The sequence below is a fragment of the Semicossyphus pulcher genome, unplaced genomic scaffold, assembly GCF_022749685.1.
Source record: "Semicossyphus pulcher isolate SPU_LCO1_2020_fin unplaced genomic scaffold, fSemPul1.0.p SCAF_23, whole genome shotgun sequence".
Classification (NCBI taxonomy): Eukaryota; Metazoa; Chordata; class Actinopteri; order Labriformes; family Labridae; genus Semicossyphus; species Semicossyphus pulcher.
This window is the reverse complement of record NW_027211697.1, coordinates 13,828,544-13,854,021: the sequence shown is the minus strand read 5'-3', so window position 1 is coordinate 13,854,021 and position 25,478 is coordinate 13,828,544. Positions and strand designations below refer to the sequence as shown.

The following is a 25,478-nucleotide window of genomic DNA, read 5'->3' as shown; positions in this document are numbered from 1 at the left end:
CGAGCGCTACACCCTGCCTCCGGTCTTTTAACCCTTTCTTTATCTTTTAAGTTTTGCCCCGCGTGAAGGCCCGGAGCCTGCGTGCGCCTTGCCGCGCTGAAGACCTCGCGAGTAGACATTGCTCAAAGTAAACTTTAAGCTGTTCTAGCCCTGTGTTCCAAGAACTGAAGACCACAGCTCTCTTTTTGCTCCAATCCTTGCGCTCTGACAAGCCTCGAACCCAGAGCCCAAAAGACGCACGCAGCCTCCATCCAGTACCAGTCACAACACGGAGTGACCTGCACATTGTCATCTAGAGAGACCGAACCGGACGTGCGGCTGCACCGTGCTCCCTTAACAGGTTTCATTTGAAGCCAAGTTTTCCATCATATTCATCCTATTATTAATCATTTTCATGCTCATCACCATATTTCTTTATCTCATGTGTATTTAGTAGTTGAGTTAATTCTTAATTTAGAACTGATTACGTGCTTTGCATGTGTAAAGTACTAAGCCTCTGTACACCGCGAAACAAACTCAATTCTAGACTGTAGCAACCTTCAGATTATGAGATTGGATAAAATAATTAGGTAACTAATTATAAGCTTTCCCTGTTTTATCAAAATAGGGTGGTGCCACAATAAATACCTACAGTAGGTTAAATCTTTTAATTACAGTTAAACTTTAATTTACAATAGTCAAAATAGAGTGCAGGCATTCTACGACTAATTAATAATTAAATAATTAATCAACCGAATTATGCTACAATGAAATGACCCTTGGCTGCGTGATCTTGGAACTTTAGTCACGTATCAACTCTGCAGCAGCAACGAGATCGAGCTGAAAATATTTCTGACATCTGAACATTAACAACGCAACATGTGTGAAACATTGTCCATCAGCTTTGACTACATTTGAGCCCCATGTATAATTGATGCAAACACAGTTTACACCAGAGGAGGAGCCCTCAGACCACCAATGGTTTCAACATCAGGTTACTATTATAGCAGAAAGAAAAACTTTACACTTCTTCTGTTTCTGTTTATATGTTGGAGCAGATCTTCTGGTGTCAAACAAGAGAAGAACTTGCTGCTTCAGTCTGGTGTGTGAGTGTGTGTTATTTGCCTTCTGAGTTGATGTTGATGGACTTAAGTTCAAGTTAGTGAATTTAAAACAGTGAAAGAAGGAACAAGTGGTATCTTAGTCAAATAGTTGTCACCCTCCTGTGAGGAGGAGTCAATGCAAACTGTGATGTCTTCCTCCTCTACTTATGTGACTGCAGAGAGGAGGACAGAGAACAGTGGACACACAGTTTAACATGATGGACTACAGGACAGGACTGCTGCTGTTAACTGTCTGCTGGGCAGGTGAAGATCATCACTATATTCATGTTACATAGCGTATATATCTGTCAGCAGCTGATTTCACTTGATGTTTTTATCCTCTCTCCAGGTGTTGATGCTCAGACTCTGACAGAATCTGAACCAGTGGTTAAACGTCCTGGAGAATCCCACAGACTGACCTGTACAGGCTCTGGATTCTCATTCGGCAGCTACTATATGGCCTGGGTCAGACAGGCTCCTGGAAAAGGACTGGAGTGGATCGCTTACATCAGCAGTGCTAGTAGCAGCAGATACTACTCTCAGTCAGTTCAAGGCCGGTTCACCGTCTCCAGAGACGACAGCAGACAGCAGCTGTATCTGCAGATGAACAGTCTGAAGACTGAAGACACTGCTGTGTATTACTGTGCCAGAGAGCCACAATAACACAAACCATCAGCAGAGCTGAACAAAAACCCCTCAGTGCCTGAACACTTGTAACATGAAGCCACCAGAGGAGGAGCCCTCAGACCACTAATGATTATAACAACAGTTCACTGTTAAGAACAGAACAGACATATTTAGAAACAGGAAAAGTCAAAGATTATAATGTATAAAAAGATATTTAATATACAGTGAAGTGTCAACATGTGAAATAGTGACATTATTTCTCTTCACAACTCTGTCTCAAAAAGGTTTCCATGAAACAAATGAAACATTAAAGATGGAATTTCTGTCTTTGACTAAATAACATGGGGTTAAATGGCATCTATGTTCTGAGGGCTTACACACGTTTCCTCACTTTGTTGTTAAAGCTTCATTAATGTCCACAAATGTTTTCTACACATTTATTCCTGCTGTTTTTTTCCTAATGATGTTCTGACAAATAAAACTGATGAGAACTCAGTGAGAAAATAAACAACAGAAAGAAAAACTCTGAAGGTTTGATTTGTTGGAAAAACTCACTTTGGCAAAACTTTAAAACTGATTAATTGTTGTCAAAGTCGTCACATCATGCAGCCTGAGCTCCAGAACGTAGAGCAGGGGTGTCCAAACTACGGCCCGTGGGCCAACAGCGGCCTGTGGTCCATTTCTAATTTGCAGCAATTCCTAAACACAGAATGGAATATGGCCCGCATGAGAAAATAAAGCGTGTGCTTGACTGTATTGTACGTCTTAGTTTTGACACTAGGCGGCGCTGCTGTCTTGAACAAGGCAGCTTTTCCGTCCTCACAAAACAGGTGCAATCACTCAGAGAAGATTTTGCCACGGGTGATTAAACATGAAAACCAAAGAAACACAAATTAGCAAGTGAGTGCAGAAAGTTTCAGACACGGTGGGAAAATGAATATTTCTTCATGGAAGTCAAGGGGAAGTGTGTCTGTTGGATTTGCATTGAAACTGCTGCAGTGATGAAAGACTACAATGTTCAACGACACGATGAAACCAAGCATCAGTCCGACACGTCCTACACTGGTGCCGAGCCACAACAGAAAGTTAAGCAAATGGCAGCTAGCCTGTTAGCTCAACAACAGTATTTTTTCCATCCTAACAAAACACAAGAAGATGCCACAGTCACCAGGTACGAGGTAGCTCAACTCATTGCCCGACACGGGAAACCTTCCTCAGAGGGTGACTTCATGAAACAGTGCCTCACTAAAGTGGCAGGAATAATGTGACCAGAGAAAATGCAGGAATTCAACGTCAGCACGTCCAGAAACACAGTCGCCCAGAGAATCCAAGACTTGTCAGCTGACTTAAAGCATCAAGTGTCAGATGAAGCTCGTGCTTTTGATTTCTACTTGATTGCATGTGATGAGAGCACAGAGGCCACTTTGTTCATTGTTTGTTTGCAGGAATTGACGAGAACGTTTGACAATAACTCTGTGCCAAGAAGGTCCAGCTTGGCGACGTGATGAACACTTCTGAAAACATATTTCGAGCTCGAGGGCTCTATCACAGAGAATTTCAGGCTCTCCTGAAATCGATGCTGAATACGGGGACCTAATCTTCCAAAGTCCAAAGAGCAGTTTGTGCCACAGCTTTACACACACATGAAAGCCTTCTGTGTGAAGCTCCGTCTCTTTGAGACACAATGAGGCAACTTCAATGCTGCACACTTCCCCACGCTGTGTGAAATTAAATCTGCTTTTCCAAAGGCCAACTTCTCTGCTAAGAAAGGGAAATATGTGTCTGGGATCACATCTCTTTGGACAGAATTCAATCTGCACTTCCAAGATTTTTCTGCTATTGACAAAGACATCCAGCTGTTCTCTACCTCCTTCTTGAGGGATGCTTCTACTGGAGCTTGGAAAAAATGGCGCCGCGGATGGCTGCCTCGATGTGTTGGTGCCATGTTTTGTCTTGTTTTGTTTGTAAATACAATTTTTTGCCAAAACACACGCAGCTCTTACACCAGAGAAGAGCTCATGGACATAAGGACTACAACACCATCGGACTTATTTCCCTCTTTGCTTATAGAATCCTAGGAATACTTGGACATTCTGGTTAAAGGTGCCCTCACCTTTGCCAATGCAGTGAAATGCAGGAGGAGAGGGAAACGGGCCGGCACGCTCGTGCATCTACGCATCTACATGAGTTTGCTTTGAGGACATCAAAAAAGTGGACCAGTGAAGCTGTGGAGGATCTTCAGGTGTGCTTAAAATGCACGGATTGGGACGCTTTCAGGACTGCTACCAACAGTCTGGATGAGTGTACAGAGGCTGTGACGTCATACATCAGCTTCTGTAAGGACTGCTGTGTAACATCACGCACCACGGTGAGTTACAACAACGACAAGCCCTGGTTAACAGCCAAACTGAGAGGCTACAAACAGGCTAAATACACCTTCAGCCGGGCGGTGAGAGAAGCTAAGCGTCTGTACTCTGATAAACTACAACAGCAGTTTTCAGGCGGAGATGCTGGCTCAGTCTGGAAGGGTCTCGGACAGCTCGGGCAGCTCACCAGGGCAGGCTGCAGCGTATCATCCGCTCTGCAGAGAGGGTGATTGGCTGCAATCTGCCATCTCTCGAGGACCTGTACACCTCCAGGACCCCCTCTGGCAAGAGGCTGCGGTCCATCAGGACGAAAACCTCCCGTCACAGGAACAGTTTCTTCTCCTCTGCTGCCAGCCTCGTCAACAAGGCCCCGACCCCACCCCACCCCCCCACGTGACATGGACTCTCATGCAGCCTCTCAGTCACTCAACATTCCACGATTGTTTAAGACTCTAATTCAGACTATGCGTTACATTAACGCACACTGGACTTTTATATTGTCTATACACTGCACTATTTTTATTCTTATCTTTAACTTTATACCGCAAGCTTTTGCACTCACTTATATCCTGCACATATGTACAGTTTTTAATTTTTAATTCACACCTGTTGTACATATTTTGTGTTATACGTGTTGTTTTTTACATTTTTATGCTTATTGCCTATTTTTTATCTTATTCTATTGAAGTCTTTTACGTATTTTATTCTAGTTCTGTGTTAATGGTTCTGCACCAAAACCACCAAAACTAATTCCTTGTATGTGTGAACCTACTTGGCAATAAACCTGATTCTGAAAAGGCCAAGTTTCCTCTGATGAGGCGCCAAAAAGAATGATCAGTCTTTTTGTCTCTTCATACAAATGTGAGCAAACTTTAATACACGAGAGGTGAGGTAAATTAAAGTGGCCCAGTTTCTCTCTGTGAGGAGGAGTCAATGCAAACTGTGATGTCTCCCTCCTCTACTTATGTGACTGCAGAGAGGAGGACAGAGAACAGTGGACACACAGTTTAACATGATGGACTACAGGACAGGACTGCTGCTGTTCACTGTCTGCTGGGCAGGTGAAGATCATCACTATATTCATGTTACATAGCGTATATATCTGTCAGCAGCTGATTTCACTTGATGTTTTTATCCTCTCTCCAGGTGTTGATGCTCAGACTCTGACACAATCTGAACCAGTGGTTAAACGTCCTGGAGAATCCCACAGTCTGACCTGTACTGGCTCTGGATTCACATTCAGCGACTACTGGATGCAATGGGTCAGACAGGCTCCTGGAAAAGGACTGGAGTGGATCGCTGCTATAAGCTATGGTGGTGGTAGCAGCAAACACTACTCTCAGTCAGTTCAAGGCCGGTTCACCGTCTCCAGAGACAACAGCAGACAGCAGCTGTATCTGCAGATGAACAGACTGAAGACTGAAGACACTGCTGTGTATTACTGTGCCAGACACCCACAGTGAGAGACAATAACAGGAGAGTCGTACAAAAACTACTTCCTCTATTTACAACCATCAACTTTCAGCTGTCTCAGCATCACTTTATAAAAAGGCCTCTACAACTTATATTAGACTAAATGTAAAATATAACAAATAAAAATGTAATAATGATCGCAGAGTTGAAGTTCATTGATAAAAAAAACAGCTGATCGGTCTGCGGCTAAGCAGCCCCATACACAACAATGTGAGGCTCTGTGTGTTCTGACACCTGTCTATCAGAACCAGCATCAACTCTTTCAGCTCTTTCAGCTACAGGAGCTCTTCTGTTGGATCGGACCACATGGTCCAGCCTTCACTCCACACGACCACTAATGATTATAACAACAGTTCACTGTTAAGAACAGAACAGACATATTTAGAAACAGGAAAAGTCAAAGATTATAATGTATAAAAAGATATTTAATATACAGTGAAGTGTCAACATGTGAAATAGTGACATTATTTCTCTTCACAACTCTGTCTCAAAAAGGTTTCCATGAAACAAATGAAACATTAAAGATGGAATTTCTGTCTTTGACTAAATAACATGGGGTTAAATGGCATCTATGTTCTGAGGGCTGACACACGTTTCCTCACTTTGTTGTTAAAGCTTCATTAATATCCACAAATGTTTTCTACACATTTATTCCTGCTGTTTTTTTCCTAATGATGTTCTGAGAAATAAAACTGATGAGAACTCAGTGAGAAAATAAACAACAGAAAGAAAAACTCTGAAGGTTTGATTTGTTGGAAAAACTCACTTTGGCAAAACTTTCAAACTGATTAATTGTTGTCAAAGTCGACACATCATGCAGCCTGAGCTCCAGAACGTGAAGTTTAGTTTAGTTCATTTCGGTCATTATCTGACTTCTAATAGTACAATGCACTGGTAGATAAATAATAAATAGACAAAACAAAAACTGAATGAGTCGATGCTCCTGGCATTGACAACATATGGTAAACAAACAAAACAGGACTGAAAAGGTGTAGGTTGAAGCCTTAGCTTATGACACCTACCCTTTTAACATTCATTATTTTTCTTGTCAGCTTCCATTAAATTCTACCAAGTAATAAAAAAAAAGTAACAAGCTAAATATAGAGCTAAGTTATGTAATCCTATTGTCTACCCAAGATCCCAAACACATTTTATGTTCACTCTGATACTCTAACTTCATTTTGATATTTGTTGATCATCTTGCTATTAAATATTTTTTTAATATTACACACTTTCATTTCCATTTCTACGCCATTCCACACATTTACTCCATATACTGAAACACATCTTTGTTTTACATTTGTTCTGTTCTTGTTGTTGTGAACATACAGGTCCCTCTCAGTTCAAACTGACATTCTCTTGTTTGGAACAGCCTCCGGATACAGTCTGGTGACGTGTTATTGAATGCTTTGCACACGAGTGATGCTATTGTAAAGTCTACAAGCTCACTGAATTTAAGTGCCTGTGAATTAATAATTTATTTGTTGGTTCTCGATAATCAGCTCTGTTTATAATTCTGATCACTCTCTTCTGCAGCAAGAACATCGGTTTTTCCCCAAACCTCCACACAATATGTAACGTATGGAAGTATGAAAGAACGACACAATATATGTAATGAATTTACGTTGAGAACATCTTTTGTCTTATGTAATATTGCAATGGACTTTGATATTTTGGTTTTAATATGACTTTAGAGCAACCAATTAAAAATGCTTTAGTCAACATATCACACAAATTAAACTGAAACATGAGAGGAACGACTCATCACACTGAACATTCATTCTCCTGTTTCATTAAACAGTAACTGAGATCCAAGTTAAACCCAGTTTCTCTCTGTGAGGAGGAGTCAATGCAAACTGTGATGTCTTCCTCCTCTACTTATGTGACTGCAGAGAGGAGGACAGAGAACAGTGGACACACAGTTTAACATGATGGACTACAGGACAGGACTGCTGCTGTTAACTGTCTGCTGGGCAGGTGAAGATCATCACTATATTCATGTTACATAGCGTATATATCTGTCAGCAGCTGATTTCACTTGATGTTTTTATCCTCTCTCCAGGTGTTGATGCTCAGACTCTGACACAATCTGAACCAGTGGTTAAACGTCCTGGAGAATCCCACAGACTGACCTGTGCAGCCTCTGGATTAGACTTCAGCATCTACAGGATGAACTGGGTCAGACAGGCTCCTGGAAAAGGACTGGAGTGGGTCGCTGATATAAGCAGTGATGGTAGCACCAAACACTACTCTCAGTCAGTTCAAGGCCGGTTCACCATCTCCAGAGAGGACAGCAGAAAGCAGCTGTATCTGCAGATGAACAGTCTGAAGACTGAAGACACTGCTGTGTATTACTGTGCCAGAGAGCCACAGTGAGAGACAATAACAGGAGAGTCGTACAAAAACTACTTCCTCTATTTGCCAGCACCACATGGGACACTTGGAACACATTTTTGCAATACTGATTGTGATTAACTGTCATGTTCATTCTAACGGTGCCCCAATTGGTCGGCCACCGATCGTGATCAGCCGATATACATACTAACTGGTTTGATCAGTGGCCTGTATTAAAGGCCGATCATAAGAGCTGATCAGATGATGCAAAAAAACAATTTCTCTAAGCGACACTAAAATGGCGTCACCGGTCTGGCGGTTTTACTTGGTGTCTGAAGAAGATAATAAATTAGTCATTTGCAAGGTGTGTTCCAAGTTAGTACCTCGTGGGGGAACGCAAACGATAACATTCAACACCACAAATCTCAGACGTTTGAGGTTGAGTCACGTCAAAGAATATGACGAGTATTCAAAGTGAGCTTGTAGCACTAAGGAGAGAGAGCAGCTGGCATCAGCAACACTGCCACGACTCACTCAAACATCTGCAGCAGAGACATTTCAATGACAGCAACCAGAGAGCAAGGTCAGAAAGAAATCCACCAAAATAATGGTATTGATCACCAGCCGCTGTCAGTTGTGAAAGACGAGGGGCTCAGATGACTCATGTCATACATGGATCTACGTTACTCTCTGCCGGGGCGTAAATATTTCACAGATGTACGCCAGCCGCAGTTATACCAAACAATCTATACGCTTATCGACAGCCTTATGAAGAACAAGATCACTTTGATAAGTTTCACAAGTGACATCTGGAGTTCGAGTGTGTGTCTCATGTCCATGTTGAGCCTAACTGGGCAGTTTATTGATCAAAACTTCAAACTAAACAAAGTTGTTCTTTATCCTCAAGAGTTCTGCAGGTCACACACCACAGTTGCATTCAGTGACATGTTACGAGCAACGGGGATACCGAAGGAAAAAGTGCACGTTATTCTAAGAGATAATGCCAAGAACATGGAAAAGGCCATGAGGGATACGGATTTACCCAGCCTGCCGTACATGGAGCGTACACTCCAGCTTCCCGTTGCCGAAGGAGTTTCGTCACAATGAAGCATCACATTTGAAGCATTTAATAGCCTCTGAAAGACGCATCGTTGGCCATTTCGAACACTCCAAGTATCCAGAAACAACTGGGTCAGCCTATCAACAGGCTTTGAAGAGCTCACACAACAGATCAGCTCATTAACGGCATCTGCTGCAGATGTGATAACATTCATCAGAGCTTTAACTCGTCTTGAGAAAAACTGCAGATTCTGACCATGAAGTAAAAACATCGAGAGCCACATTGTTGGAAGCAGTCCAGAGGAGATTTAGGGACATTGAATCTGAGCGCCTGTATACCATCGCTACAGTCCTAGATCCGAGGTGAGAAAACCTCATGAGCGCATGTGCGTTTGTGTGTGTCCAGTGCTTATGTCGCTCTGAGCGAATTAAAGAACAGGAAAGAAAGCAAGCAAAATGAGTAGGCTATTGAAAATGTTTAGATTCAGAAGCAATGTAAATTAAAACGTATTCATTGCTTTGATAAAAATATGACAAATCAAAACGAGACTTATGAACAATCTTCGAAATTCATAAAATTATTGTTTACATTTATTTATTTGAATAAAAAGGTCTAAAGAGATATTTTCCCGACACACTAAAGCCAAAGATACGTGGGCTGTTTTCTGAAGTCCTAGCTGCCCAAACGGAGCAACAGAATAGTCAGGCGAGTTCAGAAGCAAGTGGCTCCAAGCCCCCAGAGAAAGTACCACGAGCTAGGTCCTAGCATGCTATGTATGCTGAATTGTTGGATGAAGATGGGGAACATGGTGGCGGCGGCATCGTCAGCCCAACATCATCACAGATGAACCTCTGCCTATTGGAACAAGTTATCCCACGAAGCCGGCAGCCACTTGTTTTTTAAGCAGGACAATAAAAGTCGCTTCCCTGCTCTTGCACAAGCAGCACGAGCCTACCTCGGTGCACCATGCACAAGTGTAGATAGCAAAAGACTTTTCAGCACAGCAGGGGATAGTGTTGATGACAAGAGGAACAAGCGGTCTGCCAAAAATGCAGAGATGCTTATATTTATAAAGAAACATTTGCCATTGATGCCAAATAAATAAGCTTAGAGAGACACTGATCTCCACCCCCCACCACCACCACCTTTCACCCTCTAAACATGCACCAAACTGCCTCAGCTTTACAGAACAAAAGAACAGGACTGTATTATTTACTTGTGATGCCAAAGTCATCATAATGTTGGAAACATTTTTGAAACTTTATAATCAAATGTTTTAGAGTTAAAGTTATATATCCATAAGATTTATAAATTAAATGTTTTAAAAGTTAAAGGATAACATAATGCTGTTGTGACTCTGTGGCTTTGCAGAAATAGCTGTGGCTGTATTCTTATGTATTATTTTCCCATTGCATTGAGTTCATGTTCATTTTATGAAAACACTGTAAACATTGTTTAAACATTAACTTACCTAAAAAAATACTGAACTCTTCATCAATGATGAAGATGAAGGATGATGGTAAGACCATGATAATAAAGTTAAATCTTTCATTTGTAATTTCAGTTGTCAGTTAAACTGTAGTAAATATTATATAGAAAAGAAAGTGGGCTACCATTAATTATAAATGGTACTGTATAGCATAGCACAAATACAATTCAGTATTGTGTCATTACTCTCGTGCACATGAGATAGTAAATCGTGGCCTCGTTTTAAATAATGGTCATAGATTCTCGAAGCTGCAGCTTCGCTCTCATCCTGATGGAGCTCAATTCTGCCACATAGGCACTTTGTACGTCTACTGCCCAAACTTTGCTGTGTTTTAGCCCAGACACCCGCTCTACGTATAGACGGCAATTAGACTTCTATTAGCTGCAAAATTGCTTGCTGGGTAATTCCGTGAGTGAAACCTTAAGAAGTCCAAACTGTGCAGTCGGCTGACGCACGGACATCTAAGTGACATAAGGAAAATAGCCACTGCTCAGAAACTAGTTCCTGATGTCGACAGGCTGGTAAGAGCCAAAAGTGTCGGGTGCAAGTGAAAATGCGAGTGTACGGCATTCATCCGCGTTGTACGTCTTGTTTTGAAAGTGTGTCTGTATGTGTGGGGGGTAAGCCTTGGACAGCCTGTACTGATTTAACACCTGGTATTAACAATAATAGTAATGTCTTAATGACTTCACAGTAAACTGGTGAGAGGTGCCTCCTCCCCATCCAGCTCATCATCTGTGAGAGTGGAGGTGCGGACAGCTCCTCTCCTCAATCATACATAAACTAAGAGCAAAGTGCACGGAGAAGAGAAACTTTATGCTTGTGTTTGTGCTTGATTATCATTAACACAATATGCTTTGGGAATTGGACCTTGAGACAGGCCTGACATAACCCAGCAAGCAAAAGCCGTCATTTAAACAGATGGGCTCGATTTAGGCCTGATTTAGTCTGGCTATGTGTAGCCCATTTCAGCCCGAATTTTAATGAAGTAGATTAGTTAGTTAGTACTGTTATGACATCAACGTGTCAGAAATACATTTTTGTTTAATCATTTTGTTAATTTGTTCATCAAAGCAATGAAAGGGTGATGAAAGTAATGACATAGCTTCATTTCTCAAAAATCATTTGGCAGTGGTATGTGAAATACGCTCCACACAAAGATGTAATTTCAACACATTTTATTTTACATACAAAAACCATAAACACCGCGCTTTATGGGCTGTGTGATGTTAATAATTACATTCAGAGACATCATAAAGGGAACAGTTTGGAACATTTTCCACAGAAGAAGAAAAAAGAAGAGTGCGCATGCTCAGGTTCTTTGGCTGTGCAGCTCTGACTGTGAATGCTGAACGATCCCTGGATGCTGACGTAGTTCATTAATACCTAAGGGACATGTGATTAGACAAAGTGTCCGGTAGCCGACAGGGATAAGAGCTCAGCTTGAATACATGCATGCAGTGATGGAATCCCAGTCGATCCTTTTCTGCAACATTTTTTTTGGGTTACTGTGATGCACTGCTCACTTACATAATCATTTTAGCCACTATGAGACTTGAAAGTTGCTGTAAATGTGTGTCAATGTGTGATGAATCTTGTGACAGAAGCAGGTGAAATCTGGTCCAAACACAAACGTTTAATCAAAGTCTTCAAATAGACGTCTACTGAATTATCACTGACAGCCCAAATTTTGCCGTGTATTAGCCCAGACGCCAGGTCTACGCAAAAGATATGAGAATTAAATGTGGTCTGTTAAAGCTGCAGTAGGTAGCTGTAATAATGAACTTAATCTGGCATTGTTAATACAAAGCCCTGAACGAGGACATGATACATCTCCTCTATTCCGTTGGTAAAGAAGCCTAAATAAACCCTAAAATATTACAGAAATAGAAAAGAGAACACCTTCCACTGACTGTTAAATATTTGATTATTATTACTTATGCATTGATGTAGTTGGAAGATGTGGAGTTCATTTTAAATTATTTTGTAATAGTTTTTTTATTATAGGAATGTTGTCACAATAATATAGAGTCTAGCAGGTTTGAATAAATATAAAAATGTGGGGTGCCAGTCAGAGTCAAGTCTGACAAATACCAAAAATAAAGAACAAAAATAGTTTCCTGGTAAGCTGGCGTTCCTCTCCTCCACTCAACAAACAACACATTAGCCTCTGACATACAGTATATAAAGATATGTCTGGGTTTTCCACTGCGTGGTTATTTTGGGAGGGTGTGATTGGGTTATTGAATGATTGTGGCTGCTGACTGTGTGAATGAACACAAGGAATATTGGGCGGTGTTATTTGACCCAGATCGCTACAAGAGCTTAAAGGGACACCTTCCGATGTTTTGGTTTGCCCAACCTTTTGCCAAATCTGAACCATGACATGATGAATGGAGGTCCTGATAATAGTTGCCAAGTTAAACAGAAAAAGCTTGTAAGCTGTTTTGACATTGCTTCTTGAAGATTCACAACAGAGAATAATTAAAAATCCTCCAGTAAGAACTGAGTCAGAATGACTAAAATCCATACGTTACCTAAACCTAAAAAGTTAATGGACTAAAACATGAGATACTTTCAGTATGGATGTTGTGGATGATTGAGTGGATATGACAGCCCGATATCATAAACCTATATCCATGTCCAAGTAATGCAGCTAAATCAAGTATATCTGGTTATCCACGCTGCAGTAACTGAAGGTGACAGGAGGATGTGATAAAGCTGTACACCAACTGTTGGCAAACACTTAGTTTTATATAAGCCCCACCACAGGAAAGGAATACCTTTAGGGAAGTGGTTAATAAATGGTACATTGGGGATTGCTTTAGTCAGTGAAACATGTTTGCTTTTCATGGTTTTTTTCATTATAAAAATGTATGTTGGTTAAAACTGTACTCAAACTAACATTTAATCTTTAGTTAAAACATAAGATCAGAGTAAATATTACATATATACACTAATTTACTGAGTAAGTACAACAATTTAGAATATGATACAAGCTCCCAAGTATTTTCCTACTATAGTTCAATTGAAACCTCTCCTTACATTTAAAATGTCATTGATATCACATATTTTGACCTCAGTGGCGTGAAAGGCGTCTTTGAGGTGCTTGTTTTTGTATGTTGGATGTGTTGACATATCACACTGTGACAATGCTTTTGACATCTGGGGAAAAGGAACCATGGTGACCGTCACATCAGGTAAAATAATTCATTTTGGTCTTGATAATGACAATTTGGTGATTACACAGTTAAATATGAGGTATTTTGACCTCAGTGGCTCGAAGGGAGTCTTTGAGGTGCTTGTTTTTGTATGTTGGATGTGTTCACATATCACACTGTGACGGTGCTTTTGACATCTGGGGAAAAGGAACGATGGTTACAGTCACATCAGGTAAGCCAAACACTTATTTTGTCTTTTTAATTTGTTTGTTTGATTTTGAAGCAGAATTAGGAAATCCAGTTTTGACACCGTAAGTTAATGTATATCTGGAATACTGTATGTTAAAGGTGTTAAAATCCATAGACTCAATTTAAACTGAGTGGATCCAATTTCAAAGTTGGTAATTGCAGAGGCCAATGTAACTATGTAATAGGGTAGATTATTACAAAATCACACACTATGGAACATGTAGATGCTTGAGATCCAGGTTTTTGTATGCAGCGGTTAATTATTTGTTGAACTGTGACAACTGGGCTTTTGACTACTGGGGAAAAGGCACTATGGTCACTGTCACTTCAGGTAAGTGATTTTAATATGTTTGATTAGTGAATGAAACTCCCATTGATCCCATTACTAATGCAATTTCATCTTTTTTCATGTGGTCACAAGTGTTGAACAAGGATATCATAGCCAACAGTATTTTGTAGGCTGGCATAGAATCTCTGATAATATTAAAACTCCTGGCTGGTAGTTCTATGGACAGGTTTATATCTAACTTTGGTTTTGGCAACAGTTCAAATCAAACTGTTTGATGAGAAGTTATTATTAAGGGATATTACAGTAAAAAGTAAGTTTTCGTGTTAAGTCCTTATGACTTTCTGAACTGTGACAACTGGGGTGCTTTCAACTACTGGGGAAAAGGCACTATGGTAACGGTGTCATCAGGTAAGATTTGCACTGCTAAATCCCTTTTTAAGTTACATTTAAATTGCTAAAACCTCTAAAGATTTGGAGTGTCACAAAATGAAAGTGTTTTACTATAAGGGTAAAAAAAAAAAATCTGTTTGCCGGTAAAAATTCTCTGAAGACACTGGTGAAGATTTATACTAAGTGTATTTTATTTCATTGGAAGAAAATATATGACAAAGCGAGCATTATTAAAAGTTAGAGTAGAGTAGAGTAGCTCTCAACGTTAGTAGACAGCCTTTTCAGACTAGTGGTTCAGTAATTTCAGCGCTGTGTTACTATGAAGCTTTTGACTACTGGGGAAAGGGTACAATGGTAACTGTTACATCAGGTAAGAATACTGTTTAATCTCAAACATATTTGCCTAATTTAAACAAAAGTTAAAGTTAACAAAATGATATGATGCCATAAACTCAGTACTGTATGTTTGTCAAATGTACAGCTACACTCCATTTAACTTTGAAAAAATAACAATGATTATCATCAAAGTTACGGACTAAAAGTTATCGACATTTATATTTTAAAAAGAGTAGACCACAAATGATATTACTGAGGGAGGCTAGTTCATCAAATAACATCTAAAGAAATGTGATAAGATAAAGATGTATGTACGGAGCGCACTTCTCTCATTCAACATATGAAAAGGTTAAGGTATTAAAATGTATCCTTGATTGCAATGCTTTGCTATGCTTTTGATGAAGTAAGCCAACTTCATTCCATTGTTAACTTATGTTTGATGAAAAATATCTTATTTTAAATGTTCACTTCACTTTTTTAACGGCATTTTTGTTTCTACTTTGTTAGCATGTGTTTCCAAGCCAACCGTGTATCCTCTGATACAATGTGATTCTGGGACTGGTGACCTGGTCACTCTTGGCTGCCTTGCCACTGGCTTCACACCGTCCTCAGTGACCTACACATGGAACAAACAGGGGTCTGACTTGCGGGAATTCACTCAGTATCCTCCAGTACTGAAAGACAATGTTTATACGGGAGTCAGTCAACTCAAAGTGAGCAGACAGGACTGGGACAACATGAAGCCCTTCCACTGTGTTGTGAGAAATACAGCAGGAACAGGACAGGGGACATTCATCAAGCCACGTAAGTCTTGTGTTTAGTCATATATAAATGCCTTTATAGTAGTTGATTTGAAATTTAGCAGGTTAACATGGCAGAGCTGTTAACATATTTTAGCATTGTGAAACAATTTAAAAGGTTTTCAAATTGATTGTGATGACACAAAGCGTACATGTATTGCCAGTAGATAACAGTAGAATACAGTACCAAATACATAAGATCCATTTCTTACGGTGCACTAATCAATAATAATAATACATTGATAAATGTTATTGGTGTAATGTGTCTCTACTAGTTGGTTTTATTACTGTGTTCTTTAGAGGTGTTATCAGAGGTAGACTAACCCCGTCATTGTACCTTTATCCTGAGCTGATATTTTGACGTTTGAAGTAAAAGTAAAAGTGAGCCATCACTGTTGTAATTGTTTTACAATATACTCAATTATGAAGGAACGTGAACACAAAGGAGAGCACAAAAAAGAATTTAGCTATTAAAAGGTTAGAGTGTTTCTAAGGTTTCTAATGTCATAATGAGCAGACCTGACCGGTTAACCAAACAGTGTGGTGGAATGAGAAGGTTGGCACTTTCTCGTGCACATACAGCTGCTGACTCAGTCTATATTATCTATTACTAATATTCTGCATGCCCTCTGCACCTGCTGAAGAACAAATTATTGTTGTGTGCTCTGCTTCTTTCCATCTATCTGCATAATCATAGTGATGCAGATAGATTGAACCTTTATGGTGATAATTAACGTTCAAGTTAACTCCATGTTTGTTTGCCTGAGCAGTCAATGTATATGCAGAAGCGAGCATCAGAGCTCTGCTGTTCAATTGTATTTTCCTCGAGTCCTTCTGCGCACTTTAAAAACAAGCTAAAGAGATCCTTTGAGTTTTATCAAACTACATGAACCTCTGCTTCTGCATATATATATTATACACACACACACACACACACACACACATCCCCTGCTTGCGCATACATATATTTGTTTATATCTTTTTTTTTTTCAGATATGCCTTATCAGATACCAGATGTTAAAGTGTTTGTCTCATGTTATGAGGATCAGGAGGTTGCCTTCACCTGCATTGCCAGTGATTTTTCACCAAGTAATCAAAAAGATCAAATGGCTGAAAAATGAAGCACCAATAGCCGATGAAGCAAATGTGATGAAAAGCTCTTCTGCAGAGAAAAAGACAGCTAATGGACTGTACAGTGTTTACAGTGTTCTCAAAGTACCAGCCAGTGAATGGACTGAGAGCATTAATTATACATGCGAGTTTGAAGGGAAAGGTCAAAATGGTGCAACGTTCAATAGATCCACTGTGTCCTACAAACAGACGTCCTCTCCCTCTAGTAAGTAAATGAATACTAATTATTGAAACATTTTGTGTGAATTTCTATGGTTTATATTCTCATTGGTTTGCAGCCATTCCTGTCCAATAATGTTTCCCTTATTCCTCAGCCCCAAAGGTGACGGATGCAGTGAATTAGCTGCTGACGTAGTGATCAAAGACCCTTCACTGGAGGACTTGTTTTCAAAAGGAAAAGGAACAATAGTATGTGAAGTCAAGGTAAATACGCCATCAGTAGAAGAGGTACGTTGGGAGGACGAGGAAGGAACTGAAATCGCTAATGCCAAATCGAAGGACAAAAAAGGACGTGGAGGCCTTTACAGAGTACCACTCGAGATCACATTTGAGGACTGGACCCGGGGGATAAAACCCAGCTGTGTTGTTATTCATCCAGATTTACATGAACCGCTCAAGAAACCCTTTGAAAGGAATATTGGTAAGAAAACTGAAGGGCTGTCTTTATTTTTTCTAATCATGCCATCAAATCCAGTGATCTTTCTCAGCTGATTATGGAGCAGAGATTTTCTTCAGCACTGTATGTGTGGCAGGAGGTTTAATGTTTCTCTCATGCTTGCAGGAGGACCGACTCGGCGTCCTTCAGTGTTTATGCTGGCTCCAGTAGAACATACTAGACAAGAAATGGTGACCTTGACTTGCTATGTGAAAGACTTCTACCCTCGTGAGGTTTTGGTGTCTTGGCTTGTTGATGACGAGAAAGCAGATTCAACATACACGTTCCATACCACAGAGCCTGTAGAAAACCAAGGATCCTATTCGGCTTATGGCCAGTTATCGCTCAGCCTTGATCAGTGGAAACAGAGTGATGTAGTGTATAGCTGTGAAGTGTCCCACGAGTCTATGGCTCAACCAAACTCAACCAAAGCTATTGTCAGGTCCATTGGGTACAGAATGCATGAAGGGAACAACCTGGTCCACCTCAACATGTTTCGACACATGCCAATACTGCCTTTTTAAAATGCGTTGTTGTCTATTGAATTAACTGACCGAACAACTGTTTAAATCTGGTCTTACCTCGAAGGTTATAAAGTATATAACCCTACAAAAAATGACTCAAATACTTTTGAAATCCAAAAACCAACATTTAGCTTTGAACGTTTTACTTAAACTATGAAGGTCATAATTATGAAGATGTCAGACAAGTACTCATTGTGATATTTTATTATACAGTAATGTAGGCCTAACTGGAAAAGCAGGACTTTGATTACTTTGGTGCATTTTCACTCAACATTTGTTTTCTTTGTCTTCACAGGTTAAATGAAACAAGGTGAACTTTCTGTAAGACTTATTTTGTCTGCCTTTTTTTCATTAACTTAAGAGTCATTATTAAGAGTATTGTGTAAGTATTTTCCTTTGTTTTAATTACAAAAGCTTTATGTCTGCTGAACAAAAATGTTTAAATGTCATTAACCATTGATGTTGATCCATTTTTTGCTTTTCCATTTAATTGTTCATACTATCTATTGTCTAAATGTCTATTTCACCAATAAATGTTTTAATACGTAACACTTATTTCTTGTTATTGACATTTTAATTGTTTTATCATGTTATTTATTGCATTACTCTGTTTATCATCTCCATTGCATCTGCAAAAGACAAAAGTTCTCGGTTCTATTATTAAGAGACTTAAACCTTCAGCAGGTCCTGACAAGCAATGCAAAAACTATAGTGCATGTACACTGACATGAGACGACATGAGATATTTAAATGTGCACTCTGTTTCTCTTACTGGCATAACCCCACCTCACACCTGGAGTCTGTGATGCTCCGTTGCTCATAACTTTGTTTCACTTCTGTAATTTGGTACTTTACTAGGGGCGGCTGTGGCTCAGTGCTAGAGCCGGTCGTCTTTCAATCGGAAGGTCGGAGGTTCGATCCCCAGCTCCCTCACGCTACATGTCGAAGTGTCCTAAATTGCTCCCGGTGGCATAGCCAACGGGTATGAATGTGATATCTGATTGACAGTTGGGCACTTTACGTAGCAGTCCTGCCATCAGTGTGTGTGAATGGTTGAATGTGAAATGTAGTGTAAAAGCAGCTTTGAGTGGTCGCAAAGACTAGAAAAGCACACAAGTACAGTCCATTTACTTTATTGGGAGCTGGGTGTTACTCAATGCTTCCGCCTGCTGCTTGCCCTGATCACTCTACCCTGTCATGCTGCAACATCTGTGCAACAGACTTCCAGCCTTCTCTCCACCTAACCTTTAGGACACACACCATCGAGCCTAGACACAAAGGTATTACCATTTACAATTCAGGCCCACATAATGTAAAGGTATGTACGACTGCTGATATGATATCAGCTCATTTTTTATAAATAAACATCTAATAGTGAGAAAGAAGCAAGCAAAGGTAAAATAATACTCTCTCTCTCTCTCAGGACCGCAGGTTCTATCTCCAAACATCAATAAAATCAGCAATAAAAAAAAGGTCATAACTTTCTTCAAGGATAGGCTTATACTGCAGTACATTGTTCTCACAATACCAACACCCCTGTGTTACTTAGACTGTCCACAAGAGTGAGACAAAGCTCCACGTACAGCAATGTTGAGCTGCATCCTCTGTGAAACACCAGTTGGGTAGACATTTGATGATTCTGAACTGGACTTGCTAAATGCTAAGACGCAGAGGTACATTCACTTGAAGAACAGAGACTGTTTTTCTAACCATTTCTGTTCCTCCATACATACACATGCAGAGTTACTGTCAATGTGTGCACATTCTGTCTTTGAGGTAGAACTGCTTGTTTGTATTGTTTATAGATGCCGATGGTCTCTTTTCCCATTCCCAGTGGAGTGTAGTGCTTTCAGTCTCTTTTCTGCTGCGTCACCATCTGACGTCACAAACGTGCCGGGGACAGGGTTAGTAAAGGTTTTTATTGTACCTATTACTCAGTCTATTTATCAAACTCGGCACCCACAACTTGGAACAATGTTCGAACGCTGCTTGGAAGGAGACGGGCGGAAATTGTAGCTGAGTTGACAAGGAGTCACAGAAGTTACCGACGTAGCATGGCATTGCGCCTGAAAGGGGGCGGAGATTAGCGTGTCAACATGGTTTTTGTGTTCCCATCAATGCCGATTGGAGACGAGGCGATTATTACCCAGGTCTACTGCAGAGTCATTTGACCCGGGTCTGAATGTTGATTGTAGCCTTTCCCATTAAGAAAAAAAGATGAGTGTTCCCGGGTGTTAGAGGGTTTTTCGACCAGTGGGGAAAGGGCTTAAGAGAGAGTGTTCAAACATGGTTAGATTAACGTAAGTGGTCCATTCAGGAGACAGGGACTCATATTGGCCCCCGAGCCCACCTTGAGGCACAGATCTTATTCAACATTAAACAGAGCTGAATAAAATTCCAACAAGGTCTTCCACAACATCTATACTTTGATGTTACAAGGGTGATTCCTTTCTTCCTAAACCCTCATTTACAAAAAAACATTGAGATTTCAATTATTTTCATTTTTGGAAATAATATAGTGTAATTATAGTTAATTATAGTGTAATAGTGTAATTAAAAAGCACCTGTAAAGTGCCTTTGAGTGTCATGAAAAGCGCAATATAAATAAAATGTATTATTATTTTAAAATTAAACTGAAATTTAATAAGTGAGCCACTTGTCCCAAACAGTCAAAAAGTACATTTCTATCTGATGCTACTTCAACAGACAACCATAAAAATATTGTACCGACAAAAATAGTGACAACTTCAAATCTTCAATACAAAAACAAAAAGACACTTCACCCGTCATAGCTGCAAATGCACAGGTGTTACTCATAAAACTGATAGCTGTTTTATCAGTGTCCCAGTGAGCTGTGATAAAAGAGTCTTTGCTACGTCTTAACTTAAGGATGAGCTCTGTCTCCTCTTGGACCCTTTAACAATATAATGTGATTAAAATGTTTGAAATGCCCCACAGCATTAATGGAGGCATAGCAAATCAGTTCATGCAAATGCAATCTCGGATCCCATTGGCTACAGTCTGACGATGATATAGTCTCTGGGCACACCTGTTAACATGCCGGAGCAAGTACCCAGCGGTTAGCAATAAACAACTTCCTTTTCTGCCTGCTGCATTGTATACAGAAAAAGAAACCGTTTTTCTTGCTCTTTACTTTAATTAACGGGTTTTGCCTTTGCCGAAATTTCAACGTCATGATGCGGATTAGTAAGTAGTAAACATGAAGCTTTGTCAGGTCTGTCCTCAAGAGGAAACTACTTTTACAATGCTGGTTTGTTGAACGGAGGTCGGATTGATCATTTCTTATGCATTTGAAGAAGTCGGGAAATCTAAACGCTGAACGGCTTTTGTGACACCGTGTCAGGAAATTTAACTCAAGTTGAATCTTGATCTAGATGTATCTTTAGCTGTTAGCATGATGTCTGTTTATAGAGATTAATAAAACACTAAATCATCGCCAGACAGCCGCTGATGGGAGCCGGGATGTCATCTGCCTGCTTTTGCTCTCCACACGGACTGTTTTTCCTGCATACGCAGCAGCCTGCTGATATGTGATTGGTCACAGCCTACAGATTAATGCAAGTATTAGGTCTGTGGGTAACATGAGCTTTTAAAAAGTATGACATATACATGTATATTGACAATATGTTTATACTGATGACATGTTGGCACTGCAGTAAATATTGTTTGAGAAACTGACCTTGCTTGTTTTGTTCATCTTCTCGTTCTTCGGTGGAAAAAAGCAGCCAGAGTGTTAAGTTTATTACTGCCACCAAACCATGGATGCATGTTCTTCCTGGAGTGACCTTTGTTGTTACTCACTCCTGCAGTCCTTCCAGGGTGGATCGAGCAAAGTTCCCTTCAGTTTTTCAGACAAAAGGAACTACACTTGTTGGCTGCGGGGATACCCCAACTCATGGGAGTAGACACATGAAAGGCATCTTATGTGAAGTCTGCAGAAAGTTTGCTCTGAGGCCTTCGTGGAATGGATGAAATGTGGATTTGGAGAGCATTTCAGAATGTGTCCAAAGTGAAGAGACATTTACGAGACAGAACTGATGAATGTCATTCAGGTTTGCTAAAAATATAAATCACACCGACACATTACTGCTTATGTTGGCATTAGAGTATTTGTCAACTAGCTACCATGCATTTTGGCCTGCAGGCAGATAGCATTGTTGACTATGATAGACTCATTACACTCTATTTAAACAGTTTTACTCAGACCCTAAACATTACATGTAGAACCGTGCGCATGCTCTCATTTGAAGGACATTAAAATAAATCCAAATCAATCTCTAAATCTAATCTTGTTTTATTAACATGTTACATGATATTTTAATTGCAGGACTTCAGAGAGTTTTTCAGTGATCATCATCATTAAAGTGCTCAAACATACTTCCTGTTTCTCACTAAAGTTACTTTCTCTGTAGTTTCCTCGTGAGTGTGAAATCTAATCAAACCAGCATTACTGTGACTCACATTCATTCAATTATCTGGCAGTGATAGAAATTCCACTGATTGACTCAATGTTGGGATCTTTTTTCATCTCATTCAGCTGAATCTGAAATTCACATTCAACCTGAAAATCAACATTAATATAGAAAGTTGTTTTTTCTCTTATGAAGAAAAATAATGTGTGTGTGTTTTTACTGTGAAGCAATGTTTACAGATGATGGACAAAGACTGTTTTCTGTTTGACACTATGTTGATTAAATTCTCTGTATTTGAGGTGAAACTGTGTCCACATATCTTCAAACAGTCCTTTACTGTCCTTTGAACAACAATCACAGTGAGGCAGTCATGGCAATAAATCTAAATATTCAGGCTCCATTCATCAATTAGTTTATCACATAACAGAAATGTATTGTGTCCCTATGGCGTCAAAAACGAGGAAACAACACATTATTCTATAATTCTTCATAGACACTCAAAACAGTCATGTGATGAGTAGGAGAAACTTCTGTCCAGTTTAGTAAATATGAGGACTTAACCCTGAAATCTATGTGGTTAAAAACATTGAAAAACCTTCGACTGTCTCTGATTGCACTGAAACGTTTCATTTTATAGAGTCACAAAGAAAGGAAGGGTTTCTGTTCATGTGTCAGAGAATGAGAAAACTGTAGATCTGCATTTATTACATGAAGTCTGTGGTTGTTATATTTTCTATTCAAATCTGAATAAAGTTATAAGAAGAAGAAACTGGATCAATAATGACAAAAAATGTGACAGAGAGAGAGAGAGAGAGAGAGAGAGAGAGAGAGAGAGACACCATCATCCTCTCAGAAAAGAAATTCATGCAAACTGTGATGTCTTCCTCCTCTACTTATGTGACTGCAGAGAGGAGGACAGAGAACAGTGGACACACAGTTTAACATGATGGACTACAGGACAGGACTGCTGCTGTTAACTGTCTGCTGGGCAGGTGAAGATCATCACTATATTCATGTTACATAGCGTATATATCTGTCAGCAGCTGATTTCACTTGATGTTTTTATCCTCTCTCCAGGTGTTGATGGTCAGACTCTGACAGAATCTGAACCAGTGGTTAAACGTCCTGGAGAATCCCACAGACTGACCTGTACAGGCTCTGGATTCTCATTCAGCAGCTTCTGGATGGCCTGGGTCAGACAGGCTCCTGGAAAAGGACTGGAGTGGATCACTTACATCAGCACTGGTGGTAGCAGCAAATACTACTCTCAGTCAGTTCAAGGCCGGTTCACCATCTCCAGAGACGACAGCAGACAGCAGCTGTATCTGCAGATGAAAAGTCTGAAGACTGAAGACACTGCTGTGTATTACTGTGCCAGAGACCCACAGTGAGAGACAATAACAGGAGAGTCGTACAAAAACTACTTCCTCTATTTACAACCATCAACTTTCAGCTGTCTCAGCATCACTTTGTAAAAAGGCCTCTACAACTTATATTAGACTAAATGTAAAATATAACAAATAAAAATGTAATAATGATCGCAGAGTTGAAGTTCATTGAAAAAGAAAAACAGCTGATCGGTCTGCGGCTAAGCAGCCCCATACACAACAATGTGATGCTCTGTGTGTTCTGACACCTGTCTATCAGAACCAGCATCAACTCTTTCAGCTCTTTCAGCTACAGTAGCTCTTCTGTTGGATCGGACCACATGGTCCAGCCTTCACTCCACACGAGCATCAATGAACCTCGGCTGCCCATGACCCTGTCAGCAGTTCACCTGTTTTCCTTCCTTGGACCACTTTTGGTCGGTACTGACCGCTGCAGACCGGGAACACCCCACAAGAGCTGCAGTTCTGGAGATGCTCTGACCCAGTCATCCAGCCATCACATTTTGGTCCTTGTCAAACTCGCTCACATTCTTACACTTGACCATGTTTTTCTGCTTCCATTACATCAACTTTGAGGACAAAATGTTCCCTTGCTGCCTAACATATCCCACCCACTGACAGGAGCCATTGTAACGAGATCATCAATGTTATTCACTTCACCTGTCAGTGGTCATAATGTTATGGCTGATTAGTGAATATTAAATGACCCTTGGCTGCTTGATCTCGAGGAACTTTAGTTACAGATCAAGTCTGTTCCAGCTGTACGTTCTGGTGAGGAGGAGTCAATGCAAAACTCAGATGTATCATATGTAAAGCAGAGGTGATTTACAGTCATGCTTTCATATAGTCAGAGCAACACTGATGCTTCATATGTTTGATTCTATGCAAACTCAGTGAGCTTCCTTGTTACTCGGCTATAAAAGCTTCACATCAGGCTGTCAGTGGAGTTCACAGCACGTCACTTTAACATAAAGCATGTTTTCTGTAGCTCTGCTGCTGCTGTTGGCAGCTGGATGTGAGTCTCTCTGGATTTGTCAAAGTCAACAGTTCTTCTTTTGCACTTTAACTTGATCATTTCTTACAAAACATGTTCTTTATTTTAACAGGTGTGAAGTGTGAACAGTTGACACAGCCAGCCTCTGTGACTGTGCAGCCAGGTCAACGTCTGACCATCACCTGTCAGGTCTCTTATTCTCTTAGCGGCTACTGGACAGCCTGGATCAGACAGCCTGCAGGGAAAGGACTGGAGTGGATTGGAATGAGAGCTGGATCCACAACTTACTACAAAGATTCACTGAAGAACAAGTTCAGTATCGACTTAGACTCTTCCAGCAAGACAGTGACTCTAAACGGACAGAATGTGCAGCCTGAAGACACTGCTGTGTATTACTGTGCCAGAGAGCCACAGTGAGAGACAATAACAGGAGAGTCGTACAAAAACCACTTCCTCTATTTACAACCATCACTGGGAACATTCACTTGTCTCAGCATCACTTTATTAAAAAGGCCTCTACAAACAATATTAGTCCGAATGTAAAATATAAAAAAATAAACAAAAATGTAACAATGATTGCAGAGTTGAAGTAGATTGACAAAGGAAAAACAGATTGGATCATCAAACTGATGTAAAAGACTGACGGATAAAAACATTGATCTACATACACGGATCAGCCGTAATATTATGACCACCT

General features: G+C 40.2%; 1 pseudogene; it reads left to right on the top strand.

Moving 5' to 3' along the window:
• The first annotated feature begins 1,300 nt into the window (after window positions 1–1,300).
• Window positions 1,301–25,198, top strand: LOC138603249 (immunoglobulin gamma-1 heavy chain-like; annotated as a pseudogene).
• The last annotated feature ends 280 nt before the right edge of the window (window positions 25,199–25,478 follow it).